General features: G+C 45.2%; 1 protein-coding gene and 1 long non-coding RNA gene across 3 annotated transcripts in view; one reads left to right on the top strand and one right to left on the bottom strand.

Moving 5' to 3' along the window:
• Positions 1-26111, bottom strand: part of LOC105203640 (nephrin) — a 379020-nt gene that overhangs the window by 140906 nt on the left and 212003 nt on the right. The gene's annotated exons all lie outside the window — the stretch shown is intronic.
• The window catches only part of LOC120359787, an 81205-nt gene continuing 69708 nt past the window's right edge, over positions 14615-26111 (top strand). The window contains exon 1 of the long non-coding RNA XR_005576563.1: positions 14615-14791. This is a non-coding gene — a long non-coding RNA (uncharacterized LOC120359787). The remainder of the gene's footprint in view (positions 14792-26111) is intronic.

Genomic DNA, 26111 nt, shown 5'->3' with positions numbered 1-26111 from the left:
TTACGACGTCTACGGCCGCCGACAAAGTCGGGCGTTAAGTGTTCAAAGCGGATGCTTTTCGCGTGACTTACAATCCCAATATGGCGATCCGGTTACAAGCGGATCGTATTGCGGGAATTTTTAGGGCCGGTCGCCTTACCGTACGCCAGATTACTCGACAATTACAAAGGGAATCCTCCGTTCGTCTGAACATCGCGTGACAGGAAAGGAACGATATTTTAGTGGTAGGCCATGCGTGTAATTTCGACGAAATTAATGTTTATTCTCGACACCATTGCCGTTGGCGGGTGTTTTCGGATAGCGTGGTTAACCGAAGAAAATAGAGAAGTCGGAAAGAGAGAAGTGAGATACTCGCGCAGAGATCCCAACGAGGGAGTTTTGTTGCGAAGGCTATCGCATCACTGGCACTTTCGCACACGAAAATGAACATCGTATCCGTCGTATCGTCGCCGCCACTCCTCCGCTCGCGGTTGTATCGCATACGGAGTTATACGTTCGATGGCCTCGGTATCGGCCTCGTAAATACTTGATTAGGTAAAGGGCTCCGGTGGAAGACGAAGCCCCTCTCCTCGCGCACGGGGAGAGACGCGATAAGGCAACGCGAACAACACTGGCGTGCGTGAAGACAGTAAATATTTCCCGCGGAGCGTAAAACGCGATACGCGTCCCGCCCGGTTACCTTCGTATGGGGCTTTAAATAAAGCGATGAATTTAGTCAGAAGAGGGTAGGCGCCCTGGCTCTCCTTGGCCTTTAAGTAAAATCTCCGTTGAACTAGAAGGGAAGATTTATGCGACGTTTAAATCAGTAAATAGTTTCACGGTGGATAATCCTTTTTGCTGCAGGAGAGAAGCGCCTGTTTTCCTACTTACAACCACCGATCTCACCTCCCCCTGTCCGAAGGAATGAGAAAAGAGGCGAAAGAGAGAGAGAGAGAGAAGAGAGCGCATTTTAATGCGGGCACGATTTACAGCGCGAGTATTATCTTCATTAGCGTGCTACGTCCTGACATTTTCCGGCTGTAATAATTACTTAGAGCATTATTTCGCGCCGCCGTAATCTCTCCGCCTTCCAAGGTTTCTCAATCTCGCTCTTAATACCTAGCCAACAGCGGGTATTCCATGTGAGATATCGCCGATGGAAGTTGTTTCGATCCCGCCACGAACAAAGCTACAAATAGTGTTGTTAACCGAAACAAATTACTTTCTGTCTACGAATAGGGGAGCTTCATTCCACGTTATCATGTACCAGGTGGTGCCCAAGGTGCAAGGGATTCCAAGCAAGATTAATGCTTCGGAAGATGCGCGGCGGCTTTCAAAGGATGATAACTCATAGAAGGGGCGGCGCGCTGGCGTGTAACGTGCCACTAAATTGTACCCGCGGTGGAAAAGTGGATATGTCAACCGTCTCGTTAGCTTGTAGTGGCCTTTAAATAAAGCGATAAATCCGCCGGAGGAGTTTCACGGCCCCATGCATCGGTTCTGCCTCCGCTTCCGTCGTTTCACCTTCAGCTTTTTATAAGCGCGATCGCTCGCCTTTTCTCTTAGCCCGGGGAAAATGTATGCACGTTGCGTCGTCTCTGGATGTGTGGTAATACATTTTTTTTTTACCAATCTGTATACGGCGCGTAAAATACAGAGGCTGGTGGCGGGTGAAGGTAAGAGGAAGCGGATTGGCCGCGCGAACATTTGCGCATGGGTTAAGGTTGGGAAGCGGGGGAGGGGGTCCGATGGGAAAAATTCAACGCGTATAATTTCGCGCGCGTCGGACAGAAATAATACCCTGCCCCAGCCGGCCCCTTCCCCCCGAATGGAGATTTAGAGAGCCATGATTCATGGAGATAGGTAGAGCTCTAATTTCTATTGTTCCTGGGACGTTGGAACCGCGGAGGAGAAGCCAGGTGCCCGCACATATACCCTTACATGCATACACACGTCGTCTCGAAACGACTTTCAGCGGGTGGCGAGTAATAGCTCCCGCTAGCCGGTAGATTAAAACGCTCGCGGGTTCCGGCCGTTTCGTCGCCATTTATATCCGTACACGAGGCTCCTGGTGAAACGTGTCAGGCATATGTGACCGAGGAGCCCCAGGAGCTCCTGACGCGTTTTCAGCCCGCCAGCAGCTTGCGAGCGAGTCGGCCCGTCGCAACGGACAGTTTAAAGCTTACCGCGGCGTGTCCTACGTCGGTAATCCTCTCAATTTACTTCTCGTTATTGTGTACGTCCCGCACGACTGTTTTCCCTCGACGCGACGCGACGTCCCGGACGAGAGGTCCTTTTAATTCCCCGCGTCCTCTAGCTGCTCCGCGCGAGGAGAAAGATTTCCCTCATCGAGCGGCGCTCGCTCGTTTTAAAGCGCCGCGCGCCGGTTTCAATTAGGCGCATCCAGCGCGCGTGCAACGTCCGGCCGGCCCCGGCCCCGGCCGTTGGCGTATATCTGCATTTTTTTAATTTTCATATTCCCTGTATCGCCCTGTGTACACGAAACGACCGGCCGGGACTTCTAATAAGCCCGGAGCACTCGCGGCCAGCTGGAGGAGTACGAGTGTTGTAATGAACCATTAAAGCGCGCGCCGAGCGGGAAAGGATCGGAGGATATCCCCCTGAATCGGAAGATGTACTTTATTTCAAAGTGGTACGGAAGAGGGATGGACAGATAGATAGAGGGAGACGGAGACTAAAGATCCTTCGCTACTGTATAATTGGATTTGAAAGTAAATTATACGCGGCAGCCATACTCGTACACTCGGCTCGAGTTTGTCTTCTATTTGGCGAGATCCCGCCCCCTTAGCGGTGGGCTATAATTTCAATCTCGCGCACGCAGATTAGCGCGCAGATGTATTTCCGTTTCACCGTTCCGGGCGACCGTGCACGACTTCGATTTTAGCGAGTGCAACTTCCGCCGGCGCAATCGAGAAAGTACCACGGTTCTCGTACAGTTTTATACGTCCAGTTTCCACTTAGGATTCCCCGACTGTTCTCCGCGAATTCGTAACTTTCCACGTGCGCGCGAGCGCGACCGAGCTTCCTAGCGTTATACACCGAGTTATGAGATACCAAGTTGACCCGTGCGCGCGTCAAAGTTTTCGAGTGCATTCGAAAACTTTTGAAAAACACGTGACGCGCGTATGTTACCCGACGCAATTTGATGACGATCCCCGAGCGAACGTCTCTCTGCTCCTCTTAATATTTTAATTTAGCAGAGGAATGACGGAAATTTTGCCGGCCTGTCAGCTCGATGCGGCAAAACGACGTGCGTCAGCAGCTTCTCAAGTCATTCGAGTGGACAAACGTAGCGCCCGTGATTATGGAGTTGACCGAATCGATTAATTGTCAGGATTGAAAGCACATTTGTGTTGAGCTTATTTAAATATTGCCGATTCGCGTGATGGAAATAACGAGGCGTGCAATGCACTGGCAATTAAATACAGATACCGCAGGCTAAACATGGAGCGAATGCCGGAGATCAAACACATTCGCTCGTCATCGGAACGTTGCGATAAAGTGCAGTCTGCGTAATCGATTTTCATATCAAATACCACGGTATTTTATGCACGTCCACGTTGACGCTCCAAAATTCATCCCGGCATAATTAGCCACTTTAGCGTACAAATAACTGCTGCGCTTTTGACTGGTTGCATATCGCGCGCTGCAAATTAATTTTGGAAAAATGGTTACGTCCGGCCAATCAGCCAAATATCGATGGCGCTTTCGTGCAAAATGGGTACAAAGAGATTCTTAAAAATCAAAAGTATCCGATCGTTCCATTTGTTCTGTTCGCGTAATTGTTCGCATTAAGACACGTTTATTCCGCATCGCATCGAAACCTTTGTTTCACATAACACTCCTCCCAGGCATTTACTCTCGACAGATTCGTATGCGCAAATTATCTGTGAAATTCAAATTTAATGGTACTAATTATTATGGTATCTTCGATAATCTGTGTAATCTTTAGGATTGCGAGATTGATTACGTGATCCGCATTACACCGAATTTCCATTTGATTAATTCGAAATAGACGTAAATTGCGCTTCTTGATCTAATATTAAACACGTTACATGTTTCCCAAACATAGTTTCTCTAGTTCAATGAAATCGATACCGGAGATGTAGCAATGAAGATATTTTAAGTAAATTCGATAATTCGATGACGTCCGTTTATTTGCGCGTCCTTCTCCTGCTTTGAAAGAATCAAATTGATAGGGTTTAATATATCAAACGAATTGAGATTGCTCTCTTTGAATGTCCGTAATTTTTTACGGTACATTGATCTTTTGTAATTTTTGCGGTACATTGACTTTGAATTTGTTATAAATTTGGACTCGTTCGTTTCTTTTGAATAGGCTTTGTCCCATCGACGACATCGTATATTCTCGCTGACGATGTAGGGTGCGTGTCGCCGAGGTTCGACACCCTCGCGACAAGAAATTTTCAGGGACTCGAGGACTCGGAGGTATATTGTCGTCCTACCCCTATCGCACCCCCTGCGAACAGGACCCGCGGCAGAAGGCAGTTACTGCTGAATTATTAAAGGGAGGTCGACGAGGTTGCCGCTTGTTCGAGTCGAGAGCGACCGTACTGTGAACGCGGAGACAAAGCGCCCGAGTCGTATATACGAGACGCATGTCACGACGATGATTTTAATCGTGCTCGTTGCGGCAAAGTTCCAATATTTGGATCAACTCCATCTTCGCCATTGTAGTCGCGATTCTGCACTTCGCTTTGAAAAAGAGATCACCCTTTCACGAAAACGATTCCCTTCTTTCCGCCCGCGCGATAAAGCATTATATAATTTTAACGTAAATCGACGATAGTAAATTTTACGAAACTTGCAGCAAATCCCGTCTAATATATTTTTACAGAATTTTGCGAAACTTATCTTGTATCTCTTAAAGTTTTTAGTGATAGAAATGTCCCGTGAGTATCGACATTTTTAAAAGAGGTGTTTTCACAGAATTTCAACGAAACGAGTGAGAATCACTGCCGAACAATCCCGGCTGCATCTAAATCTGCGTTGCGGTCTGGCATGCGCTCGGTTCTGAAACAAGAGCACGATGTACGGTCTCGTCTCGTAGTAGGATGATTTCAACGTCGACCTTTTTAACCGGCGTAGTTGCGCATGTCCATTTGGTATGGTGCAACGCGAGCGACTATTGTTTCTTCCGGACGCGCGTAATAGATTGCACGAATCTAATTTAATCCCTTCACTCGCGGGGCTCCCGAACTCGTTTAGATAAGTGCTGTTAATTACAAGTGCCGCAGTCAACTAATCCTGTCAAATGCGCCTTCGAGATCACTCAGGCAAACGAAGGTAACGTCGCGCAAATTACAAACGTCGGCGATACGTTCCTCGCGTTGATTCACTGTCATTTTCGTGTCACTGGGTTTAATCGTTTCATTAACTCGGTTCATTAATTTTTTTTTTAAACTTTTTCAAGCGACCTATTGCCGTTTTGCTACAGAATGTTTCTGTAACTCGATCATTCAAAGATCATTAACATGTTTTAAGTAATTAACTATTATGAAATAACATTTTTATTAATGTAGTAATGATTTAAATGTGATTTTCTTATGTTTGAAATCATCTCGAGATCAACATTTGTATGATTAAATTTTCTTTTTTTTTTTTTACCACATTACTACGTTAATGAAAATATGCCATTCCATTAAAAAAATGTTGATAATCTTGAAATCTCTCGTAAAATATAAGCTTAAAAAATGCTGTCTATCATAATATTTGTCCCTTTGAAGAGCAAACAATTTTTCCCCTTCATATTTTTTCATATCATTAAAAACAACAAAGATATTCTTAAATGATCGAGTTACATGAAACATACACCCGTATAATCCCTAATATGCGTAATATTCCTACGTAAACACAAAAAACAAGCTTGGTTTAAATATTATAAATAAATATTACAAATATTTTTTTTATTAAAACATAATTCTTCAAAAGATAATAAAAAATTATATTTTGATGGCAATCAATTTGAAACAATAAAATATCACGTTGAAATTTCCAAAAAGATTTGCACCTATTAAAATTAAATATATTTAGTATTTCTATAGAGAATCTCTCTCTCTCTCTCTCTTTTCCTGTTTTTTAAATAATTTTTTAAATCCTCAAATATTGAACTAATGTTTAATGAGACACAGATATTTAAAATTTTATTAAAAGATACATCGTTTCATCATCAATGGTCAATAATAATAATCCGAGCTTAAAACGTGTAAGCCATTGCGGTTTAACTGGAATGTTTCATATTGCAATTATTTTTAGATGGGGATCAAAAACGACGGACCAAAAAACGTTGAGCATCACTGGCGTCTGTAACCTCGTTCGTTCACCTGCGTTACACACGCGAGACTCCCGCGAGTAACGTGTAGTAACACCTAAACTCTTTTACAGCTGCACTCTGTATCTATCGTTTCAATTACACGATCGCTGAATTCCAGGTAAAATTCCTTCAGCATTTTTTAAATCGTTTTTTTTTTAACAAGCTTTGAAAAAGCTCACCGCGCAAATGATACAAAATACATTGTATTGCCAATAATACAAACACAAGACAGTTTGACCTTTTCAAAGTTAAAAATAAATTTTTTTTCTGAACTCTTCCTCTTTAGCTGCAAAATTACATTGAAAAATATTACATTAAAATATTATGTTTAAATTATACGCGGCTAGACGGAGAAACTACATTAATAATGCTGCATAAACGAACGTATCGTAAAACGATATCCATAATGTCAGCTAAATCATTCCAAAAATACTGAACAAAATTTATTAGCGCAAAAGCGTAAAAGCGATTCCGTCCTCCTATATTTGCCGAACGTAAAATATTAACGACCGAGATCCGATAAGATTAATGGTCATCCTAAATGTGCGATCGCGTGCAACGTTTGCAGAGCATTATTTATTAAGGAGCCGCCCGGCAGATCGAATTATCCGAACCTTTTTTTTGCGCTTACGTAGGCGGCGAGCTATAAAATTCATATCGCAAACATTCTCGACATCGGAGCATTCGATTCTTTTTTTAACCAGCGAGAAATAACGATATCCTTTTAACGAGTCTACGCGCGACGTGGCGGATTGGCGAGTAAGTAGTAACGGACGACTTTAGTCAGCCAGCCGCGTCGTTCTTAATAATAACGCGCTTACGGGACGCGCTGTCGCGTCGCGAGCTGTAGCGCGCGTTACGAGTACGCGTGAATTGATGGAACGCAATTTCCGTGCGTCGTGAAAGGAGGAGTAGGTGCCCTGGAGGAGATACACATTCGAGATAGCTTTCGCCGGGGAAATATACGAGCGCGCGTCAGAAGAAAGAATAGATACAACGTAACTGTTAACGCGACATCAAAGTCATCCGCGATTTATACGTTGCGCCGCGCGAGCTCGCGAGAGAGGCGTATTAAGCGAGCGGCAAATAACGGTCGAGATGCCGCGCCGGGTGAAAAACACGAGTGAGAATATCATCCGCGTGTTCGCGGCCGGCGGACGGAAAAAGGGAAGAAGAGAAGCATTAATGACCCGCTCTTTATTAGAGAGACGCGTTTTGTGCATAAATCGTGGAAACCAGCGGCAGACCGCGTCGCCGCGCGTAACGTCGCCCTTCGCCGTCAGCGTGCTTTCGGCTTATGAATATGGTATCGATTAAACCCGTGGAGAGGCCGCTTGATTAAATAAGACCCGCTCGAGGATTCGCAGAGCGACGATGTAAATGAAGCGAGGATTCTTGCCCGCTTTCCCGTAATATCATTACTCGGGTGCGACACGTTATTTCGTTTTTCATAAATCTCGTCGCGCGGACGAAGGAACGAACGACACACGCGATAACAAGCGACCCCGGTCGATGCTCGGACGTCTAAATCTTTTCAATATAGGACGCCCACTTGGTCCCTTTGCTCTCGAGATGATTTACAGCGGAGACTCGTGAGCGCGCGAGCGCGTCTGAAAAAAGATACCGCGCAAATATACGCGGCGGAATATTTTAGGGCGGACCGATCGTTACCGGTGAAACACACAGCGCGGCCGCGCCATAAACGTCCCAAATACCGTAATTTACCGCGTTATTCCGTGTGCCCGCGGGGGCGTGTTACACAGTACAACGGAAGACTAAATAGATATCGAGCGGCCACTCGCGCGCGAACATGCACTTTCCCCCGAACCTTTCGTTTGTTGTGCGGGCGGGTGCAGCAGTAACGTTTTATTTTTTTACCGGTATCCCGCGCTCGCGACCGTCAACGGTCGTCAATTTGCAAGAAAAATATTGAGAAAGATCTCTAATTATCCGCGACCGATCACCGGCGACGGTTTTTTTTTACGCGAAAATTACCGGGATCGAACGAGCGAACGCGCGGTGGACGTGGCGGGATGCGCCGCCGATACGACGGCGGTGGCGTTTTAATAAAATTAGTTGGCAAGTTCGGCCAATAAGGTGGCGATGAACGATGCGGTCCCATATACGTTGCGCCTGTGCTGCGTCGGCGATGATAATACCGTTGTAGCTGGGGGAGGTGGAGGTGGAGGAGGAGGAGGAGGAGGGCGACGGGGGGCACGACGCGTCGTTGGTTGACGCGAAAATACGAGGCTGCTCGAGCTGGCAAGTTTCCTGATTAAAGCCGTTAATTTGTAATTAAAGGGAGTGTACGCGCGCGCACGCGACAAACGAGGCTGCCCTTTCCGCTCCTCGACGTCAGAATCACCATGACGGACGATGCTGTGCGTTTGCGATGCGGCGCGGCGCGGCGCGGCGCGGAACTCGCGCGATTACGTTTCGCTTCCGCGGACCGTAAAATTTAATCTTTCCAGGCCTCGCGCGTTACGCCTCTCGGTCCTTTTTTCTCGTTCCGAACGATGCGCACGGGCGAGCGAGGTGTACGGTTCGCGCCCAAACCGAAGGGTGCAAATTCGAACGTCAAAAGTTGCGAGCGCCGCTCCTCTCGCTTGTACGAGCCTGAAAGACATCGATCTCTCCCGATCGGAGGAGCGAAGCGGAAATCGTTGATCTCTATGCCGCCATGGCAGTGCAAATACACCCGCCATTTTGCCGCGACCATCATCGAAATTCCGCCACGACATTAATCGCGACGCGACCGTCGTTTTTCTCACGACACTTCGATTGAGCATTGAAAACTGACATCTGCATATCAATAGTTGTTTTTTAGAAAGGGAGAAAATAAACAGGCCGCGCGCTCTCTCTCTCTCTCTCTCTCTCTCTCTCTCTCTCTCTCTCTCTCCCTCTATCTGCATGCGAGGTTGGTAGAGACACAGTGTGGCCATGTATTCGGCGAAACGTTCTTTTCCGCGTGCGATTCCCGCTTTTCCTGCGCGCAACGCTATTCACAGCTCGAGGAATCTCCATGTGTAATCAGAGGATCCTCGATACGCGAGACGTTCGCGTCTTTTTACGGCAGGCGAGACTTAAAGCGGCACGACGGCGACGCCGCCGCGCCGTGGAGCTCGAGATTCCGGGCTGAAAAGCGGCGCTCTTGAGGAATCTTGAGGAACGGCGGCGTTTCTGAAAGGAGCACTATCGAGCTCCGAATTATTGATACCGAAGGCTTTCAAGAAGGCATCCAAAGAAGAGATGTCGCGCCGCTGGGTCTCGCTTTAGCGTTAACGATTATTTGAAAATTATATGAAAAACCTGAACTCCACCCCTTTCAACGCTTTAAATGACACTTTAATTAATAGCCCGCTAGACAAAAATTGTTTTAAGAGAAACCAAAAGGACTTTAACCAAGCTTTAATTTCATCCAATATCAATGCTATGCTTTACGATATTGTTTCAATTGAATTGCTATAGATTTATTTTATATAGGTCACTGATTAATGCTATCGTTATTCAATACTTAATAATTAAACGCTTATAGAAATTGGAAGCAAAATGAGTTTAAATGAGGAATATTTATTATTATTATTCAATCAAAACAATTATTTCACAATTTTTTCAAAAGTTATCGATATAAGAAGATAGAAGTTGCGTGCAATTTTAATAAATCACGTCGCTCTACAGCTTATAGCTGTGTTACATATTGCGTTGTAATATCGATACGCGGGGCTTTCCCCGTTGCATGAGCTTTTAAAGCATCGCATGGCTTTTCATGCGCTACGAGCTTGTTTCGTTTAATCATTTTCCAAGAAGAGCCATTGCTAGACGGACAATACATCACTGTAACCAGATTTAAAACAGGACACGAGATTTCGTTGCCCGTGCGATACGTGAAACGCGAATGCGATACGAAAAATGTATAGAACGGTCCGAGGAGGGAAAGACGAGGGCGGTCGAAGGGAAGAGAAGTTACGTGCTACGCGTGCAAAGCGAGATTCCAAACGGGCAGGCCCCGAAAAACGATCGCTGTCACGGCAAAATCGAATCGGTCCTCTTGGCTGTCATGGATAGATCCGGGAAAACGGAAAGATGATCCTTAAAGAGACGAGAAATAATGTATCTCGCACTGACACGTGTTTTCTCTTGTAGACTGATCAAGCCGATCATATTGATGGAATCGTCATTCGATCATAGTGTCCGCATAAGCTTTGTCTTAATAAGATTACGAATTCATGATTACTGGGACATTTTTATCGGCGACACTTTCTATGACATTTCAAGTGTAGATCCAACATTCAATTTTCGGTGAATCATATTACGTAAATCTTTCTGCAAGTTTTATGCAACTCGTATGTCTAAAAATGCTTCTTTCAGAGTACATCGTCAATCATATGTTTTTTTATAATTAACAAAAAGTAAAATTGAATAAGCAATTCAATTCGCTCCAGATTAAATATTTTAAAATTAAATCGCGCGCGCAAATGTACTCTCTGAAGAAAAATTCCTAAATAAAATATCCGTCTTATTGCAATTATACGTGAGATTGAAAGTAAAATTGAAATGCCAAATACAAGTGATCGACGTAGCGAGAGAAAAAGAATCGATTCGCCACCCTCGGCAGCATTCGAGTTAAAATCATTGCAGTAATCAGATGGAATTAAAGCGTCTGCTGTAAATACCCAATGGCAGTTCTCTTGCAAAGCACCTCTCAAGATGACAACGGGCACTTTAAGGGCTCACGAGACATGGCCGACGTGCACGTTATCCTCTGAAAGCTACGATCCAATCTGAGCCCCCGGTCTGATATTTTACGATCAAAGAGCCGGGAAGAAGAAAAAAAGAGGAAAGATTCGTGCCGCCATAAGGGTTCGTTCAAACGAGCTGGCAATTGCCGTATTATATACTTTCCACTGCTCAAGATTACAAGGCACGCGAGCTTTAAGCTCGGTAATAATGTTGGGCGTTCTCGGGTGGTCTCGCGGCACGTGCAACTTAAATGCCGGCTTAAGACCTCAAATTATAGGACTGTAGGCTCTCTTAAATTTTTGGGGCCATGAAATCCAGCTGAATTTTACGGTCACTTTACTCCGGTGACACCGGAGTTCGTAATCACGGGACGGAAGTCGCAGAGGACATCTTCCGAGCCACTCAGTTACGTCATATCCCTCCTCCCTTTCATATCTACGAATACGACAGTGCAAACTGCATACTGAAATTTTGTTAGACGCGCCATATGTTTGAATATGAAGTTTATTAAAAGAAAAAGATAATATTTTTATTAGAAAAAATATTAATTAAAATTTGGTAACTTTTTTTAAAATTGTGCACCTATGTTGTCTAGTTGACTAAACTTTAATTAAAAACGGTATTTAAAAAAAAAGAAACTTTTATGAAAAAAAGCACAACAAAATAATTACAATGCTTTCCTACTTTGTGTATGAATAAATTCAAAGAAACTAATTTTGCATGGCAGTTGCAACAGCAATAAATAAACTTTGCTGTTTCGCCGTTGACAATTTTTTTACTGTTCACTGCTGATCGCCGACCGATGTGCACGCGGCTTTACTCGGAACGAGCAAGACGCCGAGGGGGACGGGGAAAAAATGCGCCTCGATTGCTCTCACGTGAGACAACGAGATTGCCGGAATGCGTGCGTATTTACGCGACAGGGGTCGTGGGTGCCGGTATAGTGGAGATGGCGGGGGAGATTAACGACTGCCGAGGAATAATTGCCGGAACACGCAAAACGCCGAGCCACTCGAGCTGATCTTCAGACCGAGAAGAGAAAAGCGAAGGCGAAGGAGGAGTGAAGGAGGAGAGAAGGCGAGAGTCAAGAGGAATGAACGAGAAGGTACGCGGCGGCGACGGCGGCGGCGGCGTCCGTGTGCGCGTTTGTGTGCGCCGGAAGAGCGTAAGAGGGAAGAAGGATGGGTCGTTACGCCGTGGAAAAGCGGTGACAACGCCTCGGCTTTGAATCCGCCTTCCTTCCGTCGGGAAGGAAGGATAAGAGCGGAGGAGGTACGGTGTGGAGATACGGGGTGAAAGAGGAGGAAGCAGCTCGGATCTGTCCGTCTGCCCGTTCGCGAGGCACGGGGAAAGGAGGTGGGCGGGATGCTCTGGAAAATTTAAGGAGTCCATGGCAAACAGCGCGTACAGTGCCGTACGGAGGGTAGAAATGAAAACTGAGCGCGAGGATTTTTCTTCGCGCGCACTTCTGGCAATAAATATGAAGGAGGAGATGTTGTTGAGGAAGAAGTTGTGTTACATTGTGATCGTGCCGCTCGTGCGTGCGCAACGGTACGTGGTACTCCCATGTCAGCTATTTATTTATGCTCTTACGACAGCGCAAAAGAACAAAAAGATGCTCGTTGCACTCTCATACGATCTTCTGTATTTGAGGTGTGTGTGTGCAATGGACGCTATTTTAATAGCGCGTTAAGGATACTCGAGTAATCCACGCGCTATCGAATTTTTCGTCCTGCGACGACGCTGTGGTCGACGCTGGGTCTCGCGTTATCGCAAAGTTTTAACGAGATTGCCATTTACGAAATTACCGGCGCGATGATCGGGAAACTCGGGCAACTAAAAAGTAACCGATTAATCCGGGACGATATTAACGCGATAAACCGGCACGGTGTGGTGCTCGGCAAGCCCGCGGTCTCGCGCCATTTGTAGATTTCGCTGAGTGTAAATGATATTACGTGCGCACACATATAGGTATACACGCTGGCAGCACCTCCACAGGGATGCTTCTCTCCCCCGTAACCACGCGGTTGCTCCTCCTCCACGCGCGCGTGACTATCCAGACCTGGCTAAATACGCGTATGCACAAGGGGATGAAGAGAGGGAGAGGAGGGGGATGGCAGGTAGTTAGGTAGGGTACAAATACGTGTAAACATTCGGCTAAATGCGACGGATAGAGAAAGAGACAAATTCGCTTAGACACACGAATGTGCGAGGGTGTACGTACGTGTGCCATGTGCAAGGCACCGTGCGAACGACACGAGCAGTGGTCGCGCGCGCGCGCGCGCCTATTCTTCACGGGAGAAAAAAAATTGTCGCGCGCATATAAGTGCATAATACTGTGCGCACGTCCGCGCGCTCGTATTAATACACACGCGTGCCGCGTACGCGCACGAATTAGCGTCGCCGCGGCTGCGAGCGGCCGGGGAATAGTAAGCGGCCGGCGCGGCGGTCCTCTCGAGCGGTAAATCAGGGATTTCGGACTGGTACGTGCACGCCTCGCCGAAACGATCGCTCGATACTCGCTCATCCGTGCCGCAATCCCGTCCTTTTCCCTTCGTTGCGCCGATCTCTCTCTCTCTCTCTCTTTTTCTTTCCCTCCTGCGACCCGTTCTCCGTCACGTACGCGCGTCCCTCGTTACTACCCGTTGTTCATGCAAGATCGGCGGATGCGTCTCGGGATTTTCTGCCAAACTGACATCCGTGTAATTCCGCGTGACGTGCCGCCGACGCGGATCGCCTCGATCCGATCGATCGGCTGATCGGAATCGGAAGGAGGATATACGCGATATACCGGGGTAGTGGACTCGAATCACGGGGGAACGGCGAGCGCGGCACGAATTCCAATGACCTATTAATACCAATTAAATACTAGACCGGAGGAGTTTTCAGCTGGAAATCGATGGTATCGGCATTTTCCGCAAATTCGCTGACGCACCTGTAAACAAACGTGCACATCGGCGCGTGTTTAACGGATAAATATATTAAAATCATTGGAGCGACATTATAGCGTTTTGCAAACAAGTTCATCGACCGGTGTATTTGACGGCGTAAATACCGATGAGTCTAATGAATACCGCGCGATGACGGGAGACGAGATGAAACTTTCATGCGGCCGCCCGCGGTAGATTGAAGAGCGAGATAATTAATTAACTGTACGGCGGCGCAGGTGGGTCTTCGGAACGAGGCAGGCGAGGATACTGTTTCCACGGGGCGCGTAACCTTGTTCTTTTTCATCCGAGTCGTCTCCATAAATAGCGGCACGAAACGGGGGAAAAGCGGATTGCGGGGATCGCGCGACACAACTCCCCGGATGCGAAAACAAGAAGCGGAAGTGAGACGCTTTTCTCCCGGTTTTCCCGGAGAAACTGGCGTAAAATATAAAATTCGATTTCGCGGGTTAACTCCCCGAAGATGGTGAAGTTGAGCGAGACGGTGACCGGTGAAATAAACTCACTCTCCGTGAAACATTACGGAAACTTTCATGTTAATATTTGTTCTCGCACGTCTCCCCGATATGGACCTCAAAGCGGAAATCTTCCCTCTCCCGAATGTTTGTAAAAAAGAAATATACACAGCTTATATTTTTCTACATACCTATGATATTCCAAAACGGATATAACGTGTGATGTAGCAGGACCTGTCAAGTTTACACGGATTATCAGCTTCCGAGTGGTAACGACGGATTTATGCGAATAATACTCTCGCGAGCGCGGCAAGGTGAGTAAGCAAGCAGTTTGAATAAAGCGACGGCGATAGAGAACATTGGGGGGGGGAAGGGGGGGGGGGGAGAGCGCGGCTTTTAGTGTTTGCGTATGCGATACTCCTCTCGCTCGGTCATGTGTGCGTGTGTTGCGCGTGAGTGCAGGCACGCGCACTCCTGCTCTCTAAGGAAAAGCACGCTCGAGTGTTCACGTCTAGACGGCACAAAAATCCAATATTAAGAGCCAACCGGTGGCCCGGTGGTAGCTCCAGAATCGGAAGTTACCATGAATATACGTCGAGAGGAATTATGCGCCTTGCGCTTAAAGCACTTTGCAATTTTCTCGAGAAAAAAAGCCGACGTGGAATGTGGTTCTTCTGTCTGTTGCCTCTACCTATTCGCGATATTCTCGGAGACTCTCAAAGAAATTAGGACGGCGGATATCGCGGGCGCGGAATTTACGCGCTCTCGGCCGAAGCGCGCCGACGTTAATCCCATTAATCCCGCTACATTCAATTAATATCTCGTTTGCATCGGCAATATCTGTTTAAGTAATTAAATGATTATCCGTTAAATATACAGCTGAAGAAACCTCACTCGTAATAATTCTATCGGGATTATTCACATCCGTATCAAGCGGCGATATCGATGCGCGTTCAATTAATATTTGTCTCGTGATGGAATTATCGGCACGCTTGTGTGCGAAAATTAGCATTTATTGAAAATGTATTGTAATAAAATTTGAATATATATTCAAATATATATTATATATTATATAATGTATATATAAAATTATATATACATGTATCGTATATATAATCTGGTTCAACAATATTATAAAAATTGGAAAAATAACTATATTACCAATATATAAAATAAAAAGATTCAAACACGAAATAGCAAAAATAACTAGCTGCATATACATAAAATGTTATCGGAGGAGTTGATAAATATATCTATCTTGCTTGATCGGTGTAATCTATTTAAGAGGATATATTGCTTCAAAGTTCATATATTAACCTAATATGTAAAATATATATTTAAATCGAGTTACATCAAAACTCTTTTTGCTGTCAGGATTAGATTATGTGCTCGAATTTAATTTCGCTTATGTGATTTAAAATGTGTCACATAATGTCTTCAAAATAAGCCAACAATAAATTAAAGGTAACTCGAAATATTCAAACAATGTCAACCACGAATATCGAATAATACAATTAGACACGGTACAGTTTATTTAAAAAGATTATTTACTCGTATCTATTCTTAAATATTAATTAAGCTTTCTTTCTTGTCAGAATTTATGCTTGTCGCGCACTGTAGAAAAATATATAAATTTGTAGACAGCAGATTGTAATTAAATCTCGTTTCATTACGTTAAAATTACTAGTTTACAAGATTTTATTCAAGAACATATGAAAACTGTTGAAGGGTAATTATTGACGTTGGAACCTGAATCTGCCATCGAAATATTTTCATCAGGCTTCTGTCAGGTTCGGTTTTTGAGATACAAGAAGACATTTTTTCCAATATGTAATGAAATTTTATTGAAAAAAGAAAACAATTAAATCAGAAATGTTAAGCGTTCAACTTGTTTGTTTTTTAATTTTTAATAGAAAAATGTAACGTACTCGTAAACAGGCCAATTTCAACAATTTTGTGATTATGCAGTCTTCCTTTTCAATAATGTATTTACCCACAAACGTAGCAGAAATAGATGAATTAATCTTACACGATCTTTTTTACATTTACGTTATAACACAAACTAGAATAGTAGCTCTGTGATATTTTCGTAAACAATGTTACGTATTACTGTCAGTTAACAGTGCTATATCTTACAATTAGATCAACGCGCTAATCTTAGAAATTTGTCCGGATGGAATTTTTTCTAGTGGCATATTCGAACGCAGCGTTGCAAAACACGTTGAATGTTCTCTTTTCTTGCGCTAAAATTAATGCAAAATTCGTAAACGAGTGTAATTTATTCGAGGGCGCATACACGATTCGTGAGAATAAGACTCGCGTGTGTCTTAACAAACTTTTCGCACACGGCGCATATAATCTATGCGCATAAGCCCGCAATTATGAACACTTATCGATTATTACCAGAACTTTCTGTGTGTACACTCTCGCGGCATGCAGAGTACACCTGCATATAAAACAGCTGATTAATCCGGCGCCCGCTTTTCTAACGAGTTACTCAATCTCGTCTGGGCAAAGTTTGATAAATTCCATATATACATTTGTCGACCCCAATGCAACTTTAGCGCTCGCAGCAGCAGTCAACCACGCTGCAAAGCTTATAATTAACGGGGACTACGAGCAACATTATGTTTGATTAACAAAGAGCTGCAGAAATGTCATTCGCTCGGACTTTTCTTTACATTCACCCAGCCGCGAGCAAGAAAGTAATATAAAATCAGCAAGAAGAAATCTGCATAGCACCACCGCGCGAGATCTTTTAACTTTGTTCCGCTTCGTACTTTTTACTTGGCCAGAAAAGCCTCAAACCGTCCCGTTGCTATGCCAACACATTTTGACACTCCCGCATTTGTTTCATGTCTTTAATTAATTAATGAACGAGACGAATCGTAATAAATGAACGGTATATTTAAATTGCAGTGCGTGCGGAAGATATAAGAACGAAAGGCGAAGGGCAAGGGATGTAACGCGATCACTCGCATGTCTGACCTTTTAAATCGCGTTGAAACGCCACTCGACTGTACTTAATCCGTGACATTAAGCCCCCGGTTCAGGCATCATTAAGCCTGAACCAAAGGACATCGAGAACCGTCGTCGTAGAAACGGCTGCGAGATAGACGCACACGATCGATTCTTCCCAGCTCCGTGGCGTAAGCCGGGCCTTGTGACTCCTCGATTGTCGATTTCCTATTCACTAGTTCGACCAAACGCCGCGCCGGGTGTACCACTGTCGACTGATAGGTGCCATCGCCTATATACGCGCGTATCCCGCAGCTAACCCTGAAATGTATTGATCCCGAGACGCTAAGCTGGACAGCGCTGATCCGAATTTAGCATAAATGGAATGTTACTTGTTGCAATACGATTCGTTAATTTATTATTAGAATCGGGTTTGTGGTTTCCATTTTCCACTAATTAACCGCCGCAAACTAATTAATAGAAGCCAGTATTTCAAAGTAAACTAAAAAAATAATGTAAAATACCTTTGATTATTAAGAGATCGACCTTTTATCCTTATTGGAATAAGATAATGCTTGAATATCATCTGTTCAATGTTACCTGCATTCATTTAGCAGAATCTTTCGAGAGATATTGAAGAAGAAAACTTGTGTTTCTCACTTTCTTTTCAAAACTACTCACATTTATTTGATGATATTTAAATCAAATAGTTACGCCAGCCGGAAAAGATGTTAAAGTTTTGGAAAACGAAGAATAATTTTGAAAAATATAGCAAGAGAAAAATTTCTTCCAGCAACACCATTCATAAATAAACAGTTGAAAGATGTTCTAAAGAATAGTATAACATTCCATTTGATTATTCAACAGCGTTGTACGACTTTGTTTCAACAAGAATAGAATCTGTACTAAAGACAAATGGACAAATGGACTAATCTCTTGTTAATAAAACAAGTAGCGTATTTCCTAGATGTTCACATTATTTTGTCCATCCTCCGTAGCTTATTAATGTCGTTTAGAGGACTCTCGTCTTAACTATCGCTATTGTTTGCTAAGAATATAATTGCTTTCACGCCGTGATATATTCTCGTCATTTGCTATTCCCGGCGGTGTTACACTTGACAAGTTCTCGGATAATGGAACATACGTTCGTTTTACGGCATGCTGCATGCACTTAAGCCGCGACATCAGGAAAACGTGTTTCAAGGTTTGCTGCAGGCAACACATTTTCATTCTTGTTACGTTCCCGACGCCCGCGTCCCATGTGTTCGCGCACGGAAAGAGCACGTTTGTCGATTTAGGGGCCGTGAATCTTTAAAGTCGAGGACGAGAGAGATGCGGCGCAACGGACAGGCTTGCTTCCGAATGCTTTCACGGCGGGGATACCGTTGGATCCCACCACGCACTCGCGGTCGTCGTTTGATACAATGAATTCTCCAGGAATGAAACACCGTCGGGGTATCATATTCCGGCATGGTCGGCCGCTCATTTCAAGCTGGTTTATGAGCTCGGCGGCGTATTAATTCGGCTGAATGACGGTTTCGGTCCGTAGTCTCGTAACCGAATACAGGTATCTAAAGCGCGATTCACGTTCTACAGTTTTGTCTGATACCACGCTAGTTGAGCTTGCGGTCTCCATTCAAGCTTCCATTAACTTGCGCGTCTCGACTTCCATGTCGTTGGTTCGGAATATCGTACACGTTTAATATATCAACGTTTGATATTCAACCGGGAACATAGAATATCCCGCAATCCGTGATTTTATTTTTAATGACTCTCTCGAATTCGACCGACATTTTTCGAGAGTAGCTACCGATTCACTCGCTGCAAATTTCCAGCTTTTAACAGCTTAGACAAACAGATTCCGAAATCTAAATGAGCGGCCATGATTGCGCAAGAGATTAGAAGGTAATCGTACTGCAGTAATAATTAATCAGCTTTTCCATCCATTTCCGATGCACGCTGGTTCGTCGCGCGAGCTTGACCGCGAATGATGAAAAGTATCCGACAACGGTAAATCGGGAAATGCACGATGAATTCTCAGCTCTCGGTTCGTAGCGCTCGGCGCGACAGCTTCTGTTGCGGCGGCAATTAGGAAATGAAAGTCAAACGACTGAAAAATCGTTCCGTAGCCGGCATGCACAAAGTGGATCCTCGAGAGTGACCATTTAGGTAGCAGATGGTGGAGCGAACGAGAGGCAGGCCGCGGATATCGAGCGAGGGAAGAGACAAAAAGGGAGGTTGAGAAAGGAAAGGGGTAATAGCGACGGGCGGGGCAGCGGATGGACAGTTAAAGTGGGGAAAAGGGAAATAGAGGAAGACGGGTGGGACGGACTGTGAGGACTTTTTTGAAAGTTCAAGCTGGCCGGAGTTATCGATAATCGATCATGCGAACTACTACTCCCGGACTCGTTTCGTGGTTGAGCGACGTCGTGCGTCTACGGCGATTTTAAATTCGCAAAGGAGAATAAGGCGCGCGGAACGGCCCGCTCGACCGTGAACGTGCAAATTTGAGTTTCCACGGTCGACTCCCCGCGGAAGCTGTACCTATCTACGGCACAGTCGATTGGTCTGGCGGATGGGGAAACTGGGTTATGCAATGATTCGATAAATAATCGTGCCGGATTTATACTCACGAGAAATTAAAATTCGGGAAACTGCGACTCGACGTTGAAAATTCTCAAAGATCCAAGGGATAACAACGACGTGTATCATGCGGACTTGCGAATGGAAATTATAATTATCGCGTTCGTTACTCAAATGACGTGTCAATCGAAAAACGAACGTATTCTGATTGATGTCTCTTGGGGCGCTTAAAAGTGAGTGTCTACCATATCCATTGCATTCTTCCAGTTTTCCGACCAGAAATATTAATCATTTCCGCCCGAGCGCGGTTTTGTCTCTCCGTCAGCCCGTTTATTTCATTTTCCCGCCTAACTCATTCAAGCCGCGCGACTCCTTGACATTTCAATTACAAATTAAGCGTTCACCAACCGCGCTGTGAATCACCCCCGTTGCTCGATCCATCGCGCAATTCGTCGAGCAGGACAGGAGAGATGGGTGCGAGTGGAGGAGAGGGAGGGGAGGGGAGAGGGTGAATTTTTAAAAGGCTCGAGGAAAACGGGGAAGTGATTTGAAAGTTTCGAGGATGCCGAGTAGAAAAGTTTTTAAAGGGTGCTGGAAGACGGGAGAGGAGGCAGGCAGAGGATGATATAAAAAAGGAGGAAGGAAGATGGCGCGCGGTAGGCTGTGGCGGATGGAGGAACAGTGTAAGCCATGAAATTGAACTGGCTGTCTGCAACACCTTCGGCTTCGAGGAGGATGCTTCTGCAGCCAGTTATATCGAGTTGTGTACACCGCCGGCAACGGAGACGGGAAAGAAGAAAGTTCCCGCTCGCGCGCGTCTGCACGCGGAATTTTTACGATAAATCACGGCGATGAGTTTTAAAGCACGCGAAGCGCCGCGCCCGCCTTCCCCCCGCGTACCTCCTACTGTAATTTAATTGCAATTATTACCCCAGCACACATGCAGATAAACGTAATCTCATTTGCAACGACTTTCTCACGTTGTGTGCGGCCGAAACCAGAAAAAAAAAAAAGGAAAGGTTATCTACGGTCGAATCGTTGATTGGCATTTTCACTTTGGCATTCACGAGTGGTTCGTGCAGCAGAGGGGATATTTTCTCCGAGAAACACTGATGGAATCCCAAGCAATTTACGCCAATTAATGTTGCTTCTACTTTTTATGGATTCTAAAATTATTGCTGGAAACCTTATAGGTTCGCGATTGACCTATAATCAACTTTGAATTTCCCGATGAATAAATTATCCATCATCAACGATATTGCCGATAAATTCATCCTTAATTGCGGATATATTCGCCATCGACGTATTGACTTCTGGGATCTCTCTCGTCGGATCAGTCACACGAAATATCGAAATAACTGGTCGGAATACAGAAGGTGAAAGTCGAGCGAAAAGAGGAGAGATGCGCGGGAAGAAAAGGAGGGAGAAAATTGAGCTCTTTACTCGAGAGAAGAATTCGAAAGTGCGAGAGATTCCACTCGATCCTGTATATCTTGTCCCGCGTATGACGCTGTGTATCGTTCTCACGTACGTGCGCATACCTTTCGGGGTTGCTTCGTGAAAAACGTTAAGGGGATCCAATGTATCATCGCGCTAACAATGCAAGGGAGAAAGCGAAAAATATAAGAAGGGAGGGGGGACGAAGGCAGAAGGCGAAAGAGCGGGGAGAAGGGGCGAAGATAGGGCGAAGGTCGACAGGCCGTGGCGGAAAGGTACGTGTCCCGCACGTTGCGCGACTCCATCCCTTTCCCTCTTCCTCTTTCTCTCTCACCGCAACCACCGTCTCGTGACGTTATTTATTACTTATTGAAGCGGGCTTGTAATTTCCTCGCATGATATAGTACTCGCGGAAAAATAATATCGGCCGCCCTCCGCATGCATTATGTATATATGGCGATTTTGCGAAGCGGACGGGGAACGGGACGGTGCGGGCGGCGCGGATGGTTCCCCGATTCCGGTCGCCCGTTTTATACCTGGCTGATGGGGTACCTTAGGTCGGGAGGCACCTCGGGTTCGGAAGTCGGCGGACAATATGCATGGCGCAAGTTCAAAGTTTGTATTTAATGTACCGAGCAACGAGCGGGGCCGCTTAATTATTCAGACGGATGAGTTCGCGACGAATGCGGGAAGGAGCGGAGGAATCGCGGAGGGTCCGTTTCATTGCTTCGTGCCTTTCCTACGTTTTGGCGTCGTCGCTTCCGTTTTCGAATGTCTGCCTCTGCCCCATCGCCTCGCGTATGGCACGAGCGGCGGTGGAAACAAAAATAAAGTAAAAGTGAAGAAGAGAAAGGAAGAAACAAAAAAAAAAACGAGAAAGGAACGTCGTAAATAACATAATGAAATTTTTGAGACGGGTCGAGACACGCCGACGGCATTTAAGGCGCGACTTTATGAAGTCTTTAAATTCCCCGGCGCGGAAGGATATTATTAAATTTCCAACGGCAAAGTTTGCGTTCCCCCTCCTCTCCCGCGCACCTGTTTGTTCGGAGTTCTTCCGGTTCCGCTGATACCTCGCTCACTGTATCTCCGCTCTCTCCACGGATTATAAACGATTATAAATAACGTTGTATAATGAGCATTTGTCCCGCGTGCACCCGTTGGCACGCGTCCCCGATGCTGGAAACATTGTGTCGAACTATTAATTTGTTCGCCGCGCGGCGAAACAATGGACGGTGATGCAAGGCACGATCGATACGCGCTTCGCGAACAAACTTAACCCCTGTGACATACGACCGATCGATATATGATAGACGACAAAGGAAAGATAAAGTGGATAAGAGAACGCGTCGATGAATAATGAAGGAGCCGTCATGTCACTGCGGAGGGAATCGCTGGCACGTGTTTCCGGTGCAGTGTCGCGAATCCAAGCGCAATGTCAAAACACTTCACCGTGATATAATACCAGTGAAACGCGAAAAATAAACGATCGTCACGATTTTTTTCGGCCGACGACTCGCCGAAATCCGACGGATACGGCGCGATTCGCGATCGTAACTCCGCGCGTACCACGCGTATAAATCTCCCTTTAAAACTAGAAAAAACGATCCAATGAGCGCCTCACTTAAAGCGTTCGGCGCTTATACCTTTGACACTCGTTCAACCTTGAGGATGACTTCCGCGTCTCGCGCAGAGAGAGGTTCCGAACGGGGACAAAGAGGTCGGCTGTCGCTCACATGGTGAGCGGCGGCGTTCCTATTTCCTGTATATCGAAACACCTTGAAATATTCATGAGCCTAGTTCAGAGTATCGCTTACCGCTGGATTGTGAAATTTTAAACCGTCCCTTCCCCCGGTTTCTCTTCTCTCTTTCTCTCACCCTGTCCCTCCTTCTCTTTCTCCGCTCTCGTCAACCCTCCCGAAACGCCAACTTCCTGACGGTGTGTCCAGAGCTCGCGCTCGACTTGCCAATTTCGGTAAGCGCGTGCGCGCACACGTCCTGCAGTTTGTCCTACAACATGTATCAAAATGTTCGAGCGACAGCTCGGAAAGTAGTCCAGCTGCAGAGGACCGCGGTGGTTGGAGAAAAAAGTCCGCGCAGACACGTTCTTTCATATTTTTTCAGTTATATTCGATTTCCGCTTTTTCCAGTTAAACGTACGTGTAATAAAGTAAGAAAATTATGTTGAAAAATAACATTTGGGGATTAGGATATGTGAGAATGGAGTATGAAATATTCGTACGAATTTACCATCTGTGGTTTGTAAAACGAAATTAAAACGAAATTATATGTATATATTGTATTACTTTTCAAAGTTATCCATGTAATTAACATTTAATAGCTTATCGATTGCACGCGTAATATTGAAGCTAATACGGAAGAAAAATTATGTCGACGTAAATTAGAGCGTTAATTTTTTCGCAGGCATTTATTTCATATTTGCTTTGACAAGTCCGATGCGCCTTCGTCTCTAGTTATTGGTAGATTTAAGGTTAAATCGTGCCAATTAACGTTTACACCGAGTAACCGTTCGTTTCACTGAATGGCACTTCGTTAACTAACTTGTTCGATCGACCTGCTTGGCGTACTCTCGCGCTTTGATTACGCGTTTTAATCAGAATATCTCGAAAATTAAACTTTAATGGAACATAGAACAATAATTCGGTTAAGGTAAAAATATAGTAGCTCTCTCTCTCCCGGAATATTCATTGGAATATTCTTTTAAGCTACGTAACATTTATACAAATTAATCTGTTTAGAGAAACTTGATATCCCGGTGCACTGACATCCGAGTGACTGAATGTCATATGAGAGTGAAGAGCTTAACCTATATATTTTTAATATTTATTCAAAGAAAAATGTGGATAAATGTAATAACGTGATTACAAAAATTATGATTTAAACATGCGCTTCTCTCGGATTTTGTTATATACATTCATCCTTGTCAAAATAATTTCGAATGAAATATATTTCAAAGCGGAGGAATACGCTTCAAAGCCAGTAACCGGAGCTTCTAACCGTATCGACGCAATGATTTTTCACGTCGCGTCTACTGACTGCGTCTGTATACTCTCTATTTCCGGATCGCACTACTGTGTCGCGACAAAATCACACGGGCACGGGCACGCGTACACGACAGACACGCACATTCGTACGTTGTTCAGGCGCAACGACGGAGATACATTTCGGTAGAATCGGTCCGGATATAATCCGGCGCACTCGTCCTGCGAGCAGCATCCCCCGCGCGAGCTGGCTCGTTCACCTCTTCTTCCCCTTTTCACCCTCGCCGCCCGCCGCCACCGCCGCCACCTCCACCACACCGCTCACATTCCACATCCTCGATCCGTCCTCTTCCGTTTTCCTCGTACTGTCGCGTCGCCGCCTCATCCTCTAGCAAACCTCGTACCGGCCATCCGTAGTCACTGCGCAAACACGCGACAGCGTACGAGGCTGTATTTCGACCGGCAAGTGGTACGAATGCGAAATGGGTCAGGCGTAAGCAGCGAAATCACGACCCGTTCTATCAGGCTGTCTCTTTCTCTCTCCCTCTCTCTCTCTCTGTCGCCCTCGCTCTTTCTCCGCCTCCCTATTTCTCCTCCCCTCTCTTCATCTTTGTCCACCTGCTTTCGGACAACCAACAGCACGTGGACATTGTTCGATAGTCGACCGGAAGCTACCGCTTCTAAACTGGCCGCTCGCGGCTCGAGGAGAAATATTAATGCATACTTTGGGCCCAGAAAGCTACGTGTCCAAAGTGTGACAAATTTATGGGAAACGCAGGTGTATACGGAATTAGTAAATCGTCGTCGTTGTCGTGCGCGTTTCGCGCATGTACAACGATCCGGGGCTCTCCATTTCCGGTTAGTATTAATTAATGTTTCCAGCGGGCAATTGATGATTATTATAATCATTAGATGTATTCGAATGTACAAATTTCCGATTCGGAAATATAAATGAGTTATGATGTCTCTCTATGCTAGTTTAAAAACTATATAGCGCTACCTTAGAAACCATACTATTTGCGCGTAAGATGACAGTAGCGCGAGTAAAAGTATGCGTTTAATGCGTAATAACCTATCTCACAAAAAGCTTCTTCAAACTCCTCACTTAAAGGATAAATGCTTAATCGATACTATATAAAGGAGCTATGCCTCCGAATGGATCGCAAATCAGTTGATAATTGAATCAAGGGTGAAAAATTAAAAACGTGACTTAGATTATAAACTTCATCGTCTGCCGAGGGCGCAAAGCTGAAGACGTGAGCGAGGGAGTGTCTCCTTTATGTAGCGAGGGAACAGCAAATTAAAGTCTAATAGAGCGAGGAAACTCGGAAGTAATTGAAGGACCAACGCAGGTCTCATACAAAGGCGGAATATTATAAAAAGAGCTCGAGACTTTCACGCTCGAAGGAGCCTCAATTGAAGCTCGTCGCTAAACAACAGAGGGAAAGTCTTGCAAGCATACGCAAGACCAATTTTACCATTGTCTTTTCTGCCATTCCATTATGCATGAAAGTTTTGCGATATAATGAACGTGAAAAAAATCGCTCTGTTGAATGTGTGCCTCTAATTTATCTCTCTTTCATGTCGCTAGAATCTCAGCCGAGATTGACGCGCCACGTCGTTCGCAAACAAATAAGCACAACCATCTAAAATT

This window comes from Solenopsis invicta, chromosome 16 (genome assembly GCF_016802725.1).
Source record: "Solenopsis invicta isolate M01_SB chromosome 16, UNIL_Sinv_3.0, whole genome shotgun sequence".
In the NCBI taxonomy this organism is placed as follows: Eukaryota; Metazoa; Arthropoda; class Insecta; order Hymenoptera; family Formicidae; genus Solenopsis; species Solenopsis invicta.
This window is presented reverse-complemented; position numbering and strand designations above follow the sequence as displayed.